The sequence below is a fragment of the Pteropus vampyrus genome, unplaced genomic scaffold (genome assembly GCF_000151845.1).
Source record: "Pteropus vampyrus isolate Shadow unplaced genomic scaffold, Pvam_2.0 Scaffold526, whole genome shotgun sequence".
Classification (NCBI taxonomy): Eukaryota; Metazoa; Chordata; class Mammalia; order Chiroptera; family Pteropodidae; genus Pteropus; species Pteropus vampyrus.
In genome coordinates, this window is record NW_011889307.1 from 794,882 (window position 1) to 807,003 (window position 12,122).

Sequence of the window (12,122 nt, forward strand, 5' to 3'; positions counted from 1 at the left end):
ATATTTTTTAAGAAATGCAGTATGGCTAAATCATGATTATCATGGAAACTGGTTGTATGGAGGGTTCATTAAACTGTTATCTTTCAATATGCTTAAACACTTTCATAACTTTAAAATTAAAATTAAGGCCTGTGTAACTGGACCTCAGCATAAAGTGGAAAGGTGGTCTGGTACCTGATTATGCAGGGCCTTGAAGCTATGATCAAGATTTTGGTCATTATCCTAAAAAGTCCCTGAAACATTTCAAGTAAAGGAATAACATGATCAACTGTGAATGTTGAAAAGATTGCAATGGTGATAAAGCATCAGAGTGGGCAAGAATGAATGCAAGCCTGTACTGTAGTAATTAAATTAATTATGAATTACTATAGCTAAGATAAAAGATAAAATTATGTCTGTGATCATAGGATGCTAAAATAAGAAGAATATGGATATTTCATTTGAAATATCTCTTTTAGAAATATCCAACAAAAATAGAAAAGTGTTCCTTTGCCCCAGTCAGAACTTTTGTTTTAATTTTATGAAAAACTGTCAAAGATAATTAAATATAAATGAAATGTACAACTGGGAAATGGAAAGGAAATGATTAACTGAAGATATTGACAGAAAATTGATTTTAAAAACAAAAAGCATGTGAAACTACCAAAGTTATATATTTTTTTTAAATTTATTTTTAAATTTTATTTTTTTAGGCGAGGCAACCCTTGGTTGACCTCACAGATTGCAAGGACCTTGTCAACTTACAATCTCTTATTTTTTTATTCTTTACGCCTACAGCACCTGGTCTTCCTAGGTGGTCTCCCATCCAAGTACTAACCAGGCCTGACCCTGCTTAGCTTCCGAGATCAGACGGGATCGGGTTTGTTCAGGGTGGCATGGCCGTAGACAAAGTTATATTTTTCAAATGTAAACAATAATAAGACCTAGAAGATACAAAAAAAGCCAATCAGATCTAATCACTGAGAATTTATATTGAAAGTAAGAATTTGCAAATTGGAAGTAACAGAGAGAGGACTGTTAAAATGACAGTCTAATAAGTTATTTCTAAGATAAACTTTTTTAAATATTTTGACCTCTGAATTAAGGTTACATCTTATCAAATAAGGCACAAGTTTGCATCAGAATCATCTGAAAGGCTTGATAAAACATATTACTGAGCCCCATTCCCAGTTTATGATTCAAGATTGTCTTCAGAGGGGCCTGCAAATTTACATTTCTAACAATTTCTGGGAAAGACCACATTTGAGAACCACTGATGTATTTCTTTTTGGTAGTATTTTCAGCTGGTGCGTGAAAACTGCTTGATGCAGGTAAGACAAAGAAAGCACCAAGCATCAAAGCATCTTGGATTCAATGAAATACTGTATGAAATTCTTTGATAATATCTACTCAATAATATTTGTAATTAAAATTAAATATGTAAACTCAGGTATGTGAAAATATATACCTTTGCTTTTTTCTAAATTGTTATATTCTGGATTTATCTTTCCGTTATAATCTATTTTAACAACTTTCACATTTTTTCCATATTCGTATCTCTATAGTAATATGTTTAAAGATATATTTATTGTTTTTCTTATAAAAACTAGGATAATAATCATATTCCAGCATTTTTTTTTTTTTTTGTCTCAGCAGTGTCTTGTGAAACTCAATCCAAGCAAAAGTCAAAGTCATTTATATAATGGACCATAATTTATTTAGCCATTCCCTTACCTAGTCAATCCTGATATGCTTGGTTATACTCTAGTAACAATTCCAAAATCTCTGTGGTTTACCCTCTCAAAAAACTTTTCTTTCTTTGGTCATGCTAGAAAGCAGGGGAGCTCAGCTTATCAGTTACTCAGCTACTCAGATTGATAAAGCTCAGAGTGAGATGGGAACCTGATGAGCAGCACATTGGCTCAAAGTTTTTACCCAGAAGTGGCACATCACTTCCACTCATTCTGTACTGGCTTAAGCTAGTTAGGGGACACTCCTAATTTCAAAAGGAACAAAGAAGTTCACTCTTAACATATTTCCAGGAAAGGAATATTTCTTTTTTTTGCAGCGCGACTACCACACTACTAATGGGCGTTCACTTTATTTCCAGTTTTTTTGCAACCATGAGCATGTAATATATTTTCCTGCTTTTATTTCTTTATACCCTGGTAGTTTTATTTCTTTGGAATAGATTCCCAAGGGTTGCTGGATCAAAGATTGTTTATGTATTTTTTAATTTTTACAGATGTTATCCCTTGTTTTTAAAAGGATATAAGAATTTACATTTCTTCCACCTGTTTATTAAAATACAGTTTTTCCTACATCCCCAGCAGCAAGTCTTGTGCATATTATTACTTTGATTTGCATTTTCCTGATCTCTAGTTAAAATCTGGGCATGTTTTTCCATGACAGCTGTGTCTACCATTTGTCTATTTTACCATTGGATTGGTAGTTGTCTTTTTTCTTCTATTAATATTTAAGCCTTCTGCATGTTACATTATTTATGTTATAAATGTATCTTTTCATAATCTATTATTTGTCAGTAGACTTTGCTTATAGTGTATTTTCTATACCCAAATTTTTATTTTTATGTATGTTTTGAGTTTTCAGTTTTGATTAAGAGACTTCTTCTTGACTCATGATAGCACATAAGTTCAAGTACATAGTTCAAAATTATTTTTTAAATCAAACTGTGGAATTTATTTCTGTGTATGGCAAAAGATGTGGGTGTTATATTCTTAAGAATTTTATTTTTTTCAAGATAGTTATTTGTGCCAACATCATTTATTAAAAATTTTTTTTGGCATTAAAATGAATTTCCATCTTTATCATATATTAAATTATGTTACCAATATTTATTTCTGAAATTTTCATCTTTAATTGGACTGCTCATTACTTCATTATACTTGATAACTATAAAACATAGTAAAAGCTGTACCAAAAGAAGTTTATAGATCTCCACACCTTTATTATTAAGCCCAAAAATAAAAAATAAAGGAACTAAAACCTCATGTTAAAAAATTAAGAACAGAACAACAAAATACATTTTAAAAAAGGAGGAAGAGGAAATTAAGGGAGGTAAAAATTAAGGAACTAGCACTTATTCCACCACACTGCCATACCTTGTCACACACACACACACACACACACACAAAACCATCATTTTTTCTGAAAAGATAAACACTTGAGCCTGATCAAAGAAAATGAAAAAAGTAAAATAAAAAGGAGAAAGACAATCAGATTAAATATTGTAACATTTAATTATTCCAGGCCATAGAAATGATTGAAAATCTTCTAATTCATTTACAAGGCCAGCATACCTTTAATAAAAAATTCTAGTAAAGATTGTGTCAAAAAGGAAAAGGAAGAGATTATGTAACATATGCTTCAAGACATAAAATCCAAGTAAATATTGGCAATCGGAATCTAATAATATAAATGATGATGCCCTATGATTAAGTTCCAGGATGTTCAGTATCAAAATATATTGTAATGTCAAAGATTAAAGGAGGAAATTTATAAGATCTAAGAAATTCAGTTATTCAAAACAATAATTAAATAAGAATAAAGGTATCTGTTATAATATATACTATCACTTCCTAGTAACTATATGGTGAAACACTTAAAACCAGTTAAATTAATATCAGGCACTAGCCAAGTCTCATACTATTCATTGTTTTTGCACTTGCAGCAGATGCACTAAGAAAATGCAAACTGCTGTAATTTGGAAAATAAGAGATAAAATAAATATTTTTTGTTTAGTAGGTGATTATATAACTAGGAAACTTAGGAAACCTGTTTTAAAAGAAGAAATTTGGTGCATTGCTTGAATAAATACATGATGGGAATCTAGTAAAGAAATTGGGGGGAAAATTATTCACAATAATGACCGAGAACCATAAAATACTTAGGAATAAATTTAATAAGGAAAGCATATGACCTGAATGAGAAAACTACACAATTTCATTTATGGCCCAAGAATAAGACCAGAAGGAATGGAAAGATATAGATAATTACATTCTAAGATGTGAAAGCTTAATACTGTAAAAATGTCAGTTTCTTCCTTATATAATTCAATTTATGTAATAGCAGTAGTGTTGTTTTAAAAATCTCAAAGCTTATATAAAAGAAAAACTTTTATATAAAAAAGACTTTTATATAAAAAACTTTTATATATAAAAGAAAAACTGAGAGGAGCCAGAAAAAGAGATACCAGAATGTCTGACAAAGCCACTGCAAACATCGATATGGAATCTGGCGAGGAAGACAATAAAATGTGGTATGTTCAAAGAAACAGACTGAGGCAGAAGAAGACACATGAGATCATATGCAATAGACACCAACACACAAAGGTTGAGAAGAACATAGCAAATACTGAAATAAGCCAGTAATCCAATTGTTCATTGTTGCCCCCACTCTACCTGCTGTTCATTTAGGCTGTGGGCTGTGGAATAAATTAATATCTGCTTGTCATCTCAGCAGTATTTGAAGTACTAATTAGCTTGTTGTAACAGTCCTTCAGTTGTTTTTATCCTTAAATTATTAAAGACTTGACTATAAATAGGATAACCACAGGACTCCTGGGGAGAAATTATTCTCTAGCCATAGCACTGGTTATGGTTTCTTCAAGTTGCCAAGTAACCTAAAAAGCCCAGGGTTCATGGACTGGAGACTCCACCCTTTCTGGGATAGTCAAAGGCTGTCAGACTTTTCCTGTCTTTGTCAGGCTTTTTGACAGTGATATCACTGATAAATAGATATTAGGTTCCACGCCCATATAAAAATCCAGTTGTTTATACGGCCCCCTTTCTGCTTATCTTTCCCTCCTTGTCTCCCCCGAACCACCTTACTCCTGCTCTCACAAAAACACAACTGTAAAGTTTCAGGAAACAATTCTTACACTTTCAAAAGAGATGAATTCTGATAATTTCTGTTTTATTCTTTCAAAAAAAATGCTCCTTAAAATACACTATATTGATATAATCACCCACAGTTTGAATAACACTAAGCTTTTAATCTTATATGCTTCAAAAGTTTTAAATACACAAAAGTAAAATTTTATCTAATGATAACTTAGATACATTGATATACTCTTTTTGCATAAATTATAAAACCTTAAAATTCTCATATTTTGGTTTAAAAAATATATCACATTTATTTGAAGATAATGAATTTTGGAAATTTGGTGGACTATATATTGAGGCAGATTGTTTTCTAATTCTGTTTACTACAATTGTATTGGCATGATCAAGTTGGCATAATTGATACATTTCTCTACAAACATTTGTTTTAAAATATCCAAAAGCAAAATTAAATTTTTTGATTATACCCAAAAATTACTTTACGTTTTTGTGAATTTGTCTGACTTAATTAACTTAGGCTGGTTATCTTAACATTATTAATAAATATACAAATATATTTCATATCCAGAATATACAGTATTTCTTTGAAAGACGCAAGTTTTCTCACGATTTTTTAAAAAAGACTTTCCTATTCAAGAATCATGCCACTCATTTTAATCTGACTCTTCTAAGAGAAAGTAACTAAAAATTCAGAAAACTAAAAAAACGTGCAAGTCTCAACTAGCTAGAATATTTTTTAATATAAGCTATTTGAAGTATAATATCTTTACAGAAAAAGTACACAGATCATGAATGAATGTATATAGCTCAATGAATTATTGCCAAGAAAACCCACCTGTGTAACAACTGCCCAAGTTAAAAAAATAGAACATTATCAGCATCTCAGAAGCCTTCCACATTCTTAATCTACCAACCCTTTTTAATATACCATTTTGAATAACCAATAAATATGATAGATGATTTAGATTATCATTGTTCAGCAAATATTACCTACACATCCCTAATTACCAATGGAATGTGGGCAGAAATAGCAGTGTGCCAATTTTGAGCCTATGCTTTATGAGACATAGCATGTTTCTAACGTCTGACACTGGAAGAAAATAACCCAGGTATTCACTGGACCTTCATCTTGAACCCCAGAATGAGATACATAGAACAGACCTGAATTTACCAGCAGCCTAGAGTTACCCCAGAGACCTATACTTGCTAGAGAGAAAAATAAATGCTTTTTGTTATTGCCATTGAGAATTTATTAGCAACACAATAAAGGTTAACAGAATAATCATTTGGTAAATCTCAATAAAGCCTAAGTGAAAGAGCTCAGGTTATTACTTTGTGAATCCATTTAATGCTGTGCACTTCAAACTTATGTTTATTATTAACTACAGGATAATATTTAACTCTGCCACATATTTAGTTAGACACTTCCTGGCCAGTGATTACTTAATGCTTCCTTGATCTATTTCAAGATACTACTATTTTGAAGACAAGGAAATGAAGTATTTCCAATCTTTTCATTTATTTAAACATTTTTTTCTGAAGAATATTGTGTATCACTGATTTGTTTAAATAGTATTCCTATACCCAGTGTTTCCTGTTTTTTAATATTATATACACAACATTTTTTGTATTACATAGTGCTGATTTTGAATATTTCATTCATAACCTTGAGAGAAGATACAACTGATTTTCATTTTTATATTTTTTTGTAAGATAGCGACATCCATCACAGCATGTTTTACACATATGATACTAATGGCTAATTGGTGAGAATAAAAAAATATTGTGAAAATTCATTTTTTAGAAAAATGAGAAAATGTATACTGCATATAAATTCTTTATAAATATTGAATTGCCTATGGAATAGTGATTTAAATTTAAATTCATGTTCCCACGGAAAATTGGGCAAATCCCCTTCTCTTCTATAACAAAGTTCTAAAATGTTCTAAATGTATTCAATTCTGAAAGCTCTCCACTTTCAAAAGCACAGACTGAACAAAACTCAAGTTCATTCAGCTTAATTCATTCTACAAATGCTTACTGAATGTGTGCCTTTTAATGTCCCAGCAGATTCTGGATGAGATCTCAGTAAACTCATAGACGTGTAAACAAAAGTTTTGATTCAGTAAAATAGGACGTGTGCTAACAGAGATCTGTACAGGATATTTCAGTGGACATACTATCCAATCTGAGAGTTGAATCATCTTTATGATAATATCTAAATAAGGATCAATCAATCACTGAAAATGATTAACTTGTAATCAATTTGAGATTAATTTATAAAAATATAATTTTGCAGATTTCCAACACCATTATCATTTCGGTGTATTTTCTGGACTATTTATGTAGGCTGTGGAGAACCCACTCATCTTTCTGAATTGTGTCACTGAATTTTTTATGCAAATTATCTTTTTATAACGAATGTATATTTATGGTTTCTTTCTTGAAATTAATTCAAATGTTTTTCTTTCTCAAATAAAATTTTATATTTGATTTTTAAAATGCAATAATATCCATAAATTCAACAGTAATCGTTTATTCATAATATGCAATTAAAATAGATATTCAATTACTTATTCCTGGGAGTAGTATAGCTATAGCAGGAAGACTTCTTTAGTGTAGAAAAATTTTTTAGAAGTTATGTTTTATATAAATCTCTGAATTTTTAAAAATTCATATTTCATCAAAACTGCACATAAAAAGCAATTCTATCATTGATTTCTCATATTAATCTATACATTGAAAACAAGCTAATTTCAAATGTGTTACCATGGGTTTTTTAAAGATTTACTTTTTTTCTTGCTCAAATATATGTACGACTTCTAGCATGAAACAAGTTCAAAATTATAGTTGAATGTATTATTTAAAAGTATTTACTTGTTTACATTATTTGTACACGAGATTGATAATATGCTGTTTATAAACCTCTTTCGAGTTTGCAAAATGCTTTAATTTTTACATTATGTTATTTAGTCCTTTCCCTCAGGAGGAGGTATTATTATCATTGCTATTTTATTGATGAGTAAATTGAGTCTCAGCGAGATGAAGCGACTTATTTAGGTCACAGGCTTCGACACTCAGGCCTGGAAACTAGTTCCTCTTCACACTATTCACTTTGTGTTAAATAAGTTTTAATATAGCTCCGTACCTGCAGAATGGCCTTTACTTGTTTGCTTTCTTTTAATTTCTACCACTTGGTTAGGTTACATTTGACCCATTTAAATCTGAAAAAAAAAAAAATTAACTCTTCTCTGCCCTTCTTCAAATTACTGTACTGGTGCTGAAGATCACAGGATATGGCAAATGAGATAAAAGATTATTTTAAAGACATTTGACAGTTCAATTAAAGTGTTTGAGGTGATGATCTTTGGTTACACTTGTGTTATTGTTTCAATTTTAATTATAATGACACTAGAACAATTCATGAAAAACTAACTGGGAGTTTAAATAAAAGAAACTATAGTTATGGAAATTTCCAGGAGCTAGAATGATAAGAGATGTGCAGTGATCTGGTTAAGGAACTTAAAAAAAATATATATAGATAGATAGATAGATAGATAGATAGATAGATAGATAGATAGATAGATAGATAGATAGATAAATGATATTTCAACTCCAATTTTAGTCATTTATATTGAAAATATATTGCCTACTCTCTTTCTAGAGTAAGTTTAGGAATGATGTTTACTTAGTTTTTTAAAGAAAAGATGATTTTACAGTGATTGCATTAAACATTAGTTTTTCTTTTAATAAAGTATGGGAGATGCAGATGTCGATGATGTCCGAGGATGAGTTAAGATATATCCTAAGGAAAAAATCATAAGACTATCTCTAAAGACCTACTTATTTCCTGCAATTTCTTTCCCTATAAATTCCAGATGGTTACCATTAGTGCAAACTTGCTAACTGAGGTGATGATCAAAACTCCTTTTAGAAGTTGTAATGTAAATATTCGTTTATTTATTCATTAAATAAACACTTGAGCACCTACTAATTCCTCTTTTGTAAGATGGAAATAATGATAAAACTTTTCTGTATCAATTGGAGCTCTAGGCTGAAGGTAACACAGTCTTGCCAAATTATCCAGAAAAAGAATGTATTTTCTGAATATCATGTAGTTTACAGAATCACTGGGGACAGTGGAGAACTAGGTGTGTAAAATGCGCAGACACATCCATTTAGGATATCGCTGTTGGCATTATCATAACCAGACCCTGATTACCACAATTATTCACACCACTGTGAGTTATCTCTCTCTCTCTGCCTCTTTGTATCACTGTCCAGATTCCACGTTTCAGGTGAGAGCATCCAATTGACTTAACCTAGGTCCAATGCCATGACTATGCCCCAGTTGCCCGATGGTGGGGAGGACTTTGGCCAAACTCACTTTCTAAAGTGGGCCCTGCTCCTATCAATTCTCACAATTAATTGTTTTCTACAAATAGGATAGGAGTTCAGAAACTAGATAGGCAAAAAGCAAATGCTCATTACATTACCTTATAGGGCTGAGAAGATTTACTGGGATGATCTGTGTACAGTGCATGTAGTAAGTATTCAATTGATTTCAGCATTGTTATTATTAGAGACAGGTAATGTACTTATCATTAGGGATAAGAAATAATAAGGCAGAATTTCTAATTAAAAAGCTCAGTATTTTGGAGAGCTCTGTGTGTGTCTGTAATAACTGCTGCAATATAGGTATAAAGTGGGTGCTCTTGAAAATAGGGCAAAGAAAAAACCAATTCTGCCAGAGTCAGGACAGAGAAAATGATAGATGGAGTTTTGAAGACTGAGAAGAGCATCATGAACTCTTGACATGTTCGAATTCCTTTAATGTGAGTAGTTTCAGGATTGTGAAGGATTCTGTATACCATATAAATGAGTTTTAATTGATCTAAAAGTCACCAGGATTTGGTATAAGGGGTGACATAATCAGATTTGGGAGGAGATGAAACTCTAAGAGTGATGAATGAATGGACTAGAATGAGCAGAGGCAATGTCAAGAGTTGAGATAATGTGGCTCTAAGGGGAGATGGAGAGAAAGACGTCAACTGAGAAATAATTTATGACATAGAATGAGCTGAATTCAGTGATTCCAAAATTAGGAGTGAGGAAAGGAAGGAATTCTGGGTGACTTAAAAGCCACAACTTCTTGAGACTATTGGCTGGTAATACCATAATTATAATAGGGTCTGTTGGCAAGGGAATCATTTGAGGCAGTTGAGAAGGAAAAGAGAATGTTTCTTTGGGGTGTTTAGCCTGTCTTACTTTCAAGAGCTGGTTAACATAGTTGCAGTTGAAGCTGTTAAAATAGATATCAGCCAGGGAGAGTGTACAGACTCTTTAAATACCCATGACATAGATTCCTATAAAAACGAAGGAACAAAATCACGAAATTTTGCATATGGTTTCACCCATCTATGTGAGGAGATCCATGGATTTCAGTTTAAGAATCCCTGGTATAGCACAAGGAGACTCCGGGAAGAGTCTTACAAATATTTAATGGGTGAAAACAAAGTCGAAAAACTTACAAATGTAAATATGGAATAAATTGTTAAGAAGAGTTTTGGCAGCAAATATCACACAGTTACATCTATCGTGCTTAACAACAGTGTATACAATTTCCTAGAATCGTCAATTTTCTTGCTGTTTATCCATCTGTCCCATTTATTCAATAATAATAGCAGCAGCAGCAGCAGCAGCAGCAGCAGCAGCAGCGATAGTAGTAGTAGGCACTGTTTAATAAGTGCCTAACATGTGAACACCATTATGCTTGGCACTTGGGACACAAAGACAAACAAGTCCCTTACTCTGCTCTCAAGAAGCTTAAGGTCCGCTGGAGGCTACTAGTAAGTAACTAATAAACAGCAACAGTGAAATAAGTGTTGGAAAAGATATGTGTAACGGGTGCTAAGAGACAGATGGGAAACAGCAACAAATTGCACCTAAGTTTTAGAATATGGGAGTTAGAGAAACTTCTTGGAGGGGACAAATAGGCCTTGCTACGAAGGATAACTGGATTTAGCCTGGCAAAACTCCAACGTAAAGCTGTCTGTTCTGGACACCAAAGAGATCAGAATGGTTTGAATGTAAAGTACGAGAAATAGAGAAGGGCAGCATGTGGAAATGAGAGTGGACAGGTAAGTAGGGCGATGACTGCAGTTCGAAATGCAAGTGTCCAAAGACAGGCATGCGACATTGTGTGAAGAAGCCAGATTAGCACAGCTTTATGGGGTTTGGGACAGTGATGAATTGGGAAGTGATGAAAAGGTATTCAAATTTACTTGAATTTTTAACAAGAGATCCCTACTGTGCTCGCTGAACAAAAACACTTGAAGGATCATATAAGACATCTTAAAGGGTTTGGACTTTATACTAAGGTAGTAGAGTGCCACTATAAGAGTTTAAAAAGAGGAGTAAGTAATCAAACTTTTATAAAATATAAACTTGGTGGCATTGCAGAGATTGGATTAGAAGAGGACAAGACTGCAGCTGGAAAACTGGTTAGGTGGCTAAAACAGTCCTCAAGACTTGAAATGATGGTGGCCTGAAACAAGATAATGGTAGTGGCTATAAAGAGGAATTAGATACCTTTGAGAAATATGGAGACTCAGTAACAGATTGAAAGTGCGGGACAAAGGAGAGAAAAAAAATCACAAATCATTACAAAAAACATCGGCTTTTTTTTTTTTTCTGTCAAAGGCTTTTAATCTTAAATCTAAAATGAAGTCAAAGAAGTGAACTGAAAGCATCCTCCTCCTCCTTTTCTCTTTTTCTAATTCGTTTTGAAATCTAGTTTTATATACTTAAGATTTACTTTCCTGGCAATCCGGAATTAAATTTTTGAGATTGCTGCAAATTATTTCCTTTTTGGTTTCTATTCCTCTTTCTAACTTCCCTATTTGATTACTATTTTAGTTTTAGTTGTATGCTAAAATATCTCATAACTTAGCGTTTCCACCAAGAGAAGTGTGGGACATCTGACTATCTGAAACTTGTCTCCTAACAGAATCTTAGAGATTTCCTTAAGTTTTTTAGTTGTTACTCGGAAATGTTGCGGAGGAAAAACGTGTAATTCTTATGTGTGGGTGCTCTAGATTTTTTCAGCGGAGACATTTAGCATTACAGTAAATTATCATTTCATTTTCTGAAAAGCAGCTCATTTTCACCTAAAGGCAATGTATGTTTTCGTCATAGAATTCATTTTGCATAGCTACTTCCTATTTAATTTTCAAATATGACTCAGGTATGTCATTTACAGTAGAAATAAAATAACAAGAC

At 32.2% G+C, this 12,122-nt stretch overlaps 1 non-coding gene across 1 annotated transcript; it reads right to left on the reverse strand.

Annotated features, from left to right (window-relative positions):
- Nucleotides 1-768: 768 nt before the first annotated feature.
- On the reverse strand, nt 769-887 carry LOC111733112. The gene has a single exon (XR_002777834.1). It is a non-coding gene; the product is annotated as a 5S ribosomal RNA (ribosomal RNA).
- Between the last annotated feature and the right edge of the window lie 11,235 nt (nt 888-12,122).